The sequence below is a fragment of the Plecotus auritus genome, assembly GCF_963455305.1.
Source record: "Plecotus auritus genome assembly, chromosome: 4".
Lineage (NCBI taxonomy): Eukaryota > Metazoa > Chordata > Mammalia > Chiroptera > Vespertilionidae > Plecotus > Plecotus auritus.
The window spans coordinates 46336444-46338834 of record NC_137775.1 but is presented as its reverse complement, the minus strand read 5'-3'; the positions used below and the strand labels follow the sequence as shown (position 1 = coordinate 46338834).

Genomic DNA, 2391 nt, shown 5'->3' with positions numbered 1-2391 from the left:
TAGATCGGATTCCGTGCGGAGCGCGGTAGGGGCGCCGCCTGAGCATCTCCGGAGGGCCGGTGGGGTTCGGGCGCGCATGGGCTGGCGCGACCCGGCCTCGGCGGGGTTGTTCTGCTGCAGCCTGAGCGGCCGGGCCGGGCTGGAGCCTGCGGAGGCCGACCGGCTCCGGGGCGGGCGCCACCGCGGCAAGATCGCTCTGCCGCCGGCGGGGAGCCAGGCGAGATGCTTCCAGGCCTTCTCAGAACTTCTCACCCAAGTGTCCCTACTGACGGTAGAAAGGGAACTCGGACCCCTCTCCAGGGCTCTGTGGGGTAGCTGAAAATGACTCAGATGCTGGAGCAGAGCCACTGAGCACAAGCAGGCACTGTGTCTTCAGCTGTCACCGAGCGTGCACTCCCATTGGAAAAGTTGAACTGGAAGCTGCCCGCAGGGAGGCGGCGTGACCCATCTGCTCACATAAGACATGGGCTTCCACGTGACTCCCTTCCTGTCCTACAAACTTCGGTTACTCTTGCTTTTTACTTTATGCCTGACGGTGGTTGGGTGGGCCACCAGTAACTACTTTGGGAGTGCTATTCAGGAGATTCCTAAAGCGAAGGATTTCATTACTACTTTCAAAAAGGCCATTGTTTTGGGGAAGAAAGAAACTCTGGCTGAAAAGAGCAGACCTGGACAACTGCCCTTCCGTCTCTCCACACCTCAGAGGTCAGAACAAGCTCGTTTTCAAACCAGATCTTACTCTGGAAGACGTGCAGGCAGAAAATCCCAAAGTGCACAGAGGCCGGTATCACCCTGAGGAATGTAAGGCTTTACAGCAGGTTGCCATCCTCATTCCACACCGGAACCGAGAGAGACACCTGATGTACCTGCTAGAAACACCTTCATCCCTTCTTGTAGAGGCAGCAGCTGGCATACGGCATCTATATCATCCACCAGGCTGGGAGTAAAAAGTTTAATCGAGCCAAACTCTTGAATGTGGGCTATATAGAAGCTCTCAAGGATGAAATATGGGACTGCTTTATTTTCCACGATGTGGACCTGGTGCCCGAGGATGACCTGAATCTTTACAGGTGTGAGGATCAGCCCAAGCACCTGATGGTGGGCAGGAACAGCACTGGGTACAGGTTGCGTTACAGCGGATATTTTGGGGGTGTTACTGCCCTAAGCCGAGAGCAATTTTTCAAGGTGAATGGATTCTCTAACAGCTACTGGGGATGGGGAGGCGAAGACGATGACCTCAGATTCAGGGTTGAGCTTCATAGAATGAAAATAATACGGCCAATGCCTGATGTGCGTAAATATGCAATGATCTTCCACACTAGAGACCCAGGCAATGAGGTGAACATAGGGCGGATGAAGCTCTTACATCAGGTGTCACGAGTCTGGAGGACAGATGGGTTGAACAGTTGCGTTTATAAATTACTATCCGTGGATTACAATCCTTTATATGTCAACATCACGGTGAATTTCTGGTCTGGCCCATGACCCTGGATTGTCTGGTGATGTTCGGAAGAATTGGATATTTGATTGCAATAATTTTGTCCTAGAGACTTCCCCTAGTAGCTCACATTTAGAACGTGCTGCAGCTGATTATCGAGCTGAACTTTTCCTTTTTGTATTTTCTTAGTAGAGCTCCTGGTGAGATGGAACATAATGCAATAGTAACAAAACAGCTTTCTTAGTTGTTTTGATCACTAAGGTTAAAATATTGTAATAGATACTTGAAGGACTAAGTGTAAAAGGAAGACTCAAAAGCTATCAAGCAGGCTACTTGAGAACACTAATTGAAGGAGATTTATTTAGGTTTGAAGTGATTCATTGTGGGATAAAAGAGGCCACCAGAAATAAATTGCTGAATGTCCCAAAGAACCAGAATTGTCCTCCCTGGAGGGAAAAAGGTACAAAGATATATTTTTGTCCTCATTTATCCTGCATGGCTGGTCCTGGTGAGAAGACAGTGGCAGAAGAGGGGAAAAAGGTGTAGAACCAAGATGCAGTGGACTTGGGACTTTACGAGGTGGCGGGAGAACAGGGCCAGATGGAGAGGCAGCCACAGTACTGGCCGCTGCTGCTGCTAATCCTGTCACCTGCCCGGATACGCCTTCCAGTAAGACCCCAGCAGAAGACACATTATCTACTACTTTTTCAATCATTTTCTGTAAAATGATTTTGTACATGTAGGGTATGAATGAGCAGTTTACAAATTACATAGTGACTAATAATACATTGAAAATACCTCTTCAGTAAAAGATAAAAAAGCTTAAAAAAAAAAAAGAGTATAACTCTTGGAGCCACAGAGTTTGTGCTTGGTTTCTAACTGAAGCCTCCAGTGGTTCTCAACCTTTCTAATGCCGCGACCCTTTAATACAGTTCCTCATGTTGTGGTGACCC

General features: G+C 48.6%; 1 pseudogene across 1 annotated transcript; it reads left to right on the top strand.

Annotated features, from left to right (window-relative positions):
* The first annotated feature begins 463 nt into the window (after positions 1-463).
* On the top strand, positions 464-1485 carry LOC308246661 (beta-1,4-galactosyltransferase 4-like; annotated as a pseudogene). Its single transcript has one exon. The product of its transcript is annotated as a beta-1,4-galactosyltransferase 4-like (transcript).
* Positions 1486-2391: the final 906 nt, after the last annotated feature.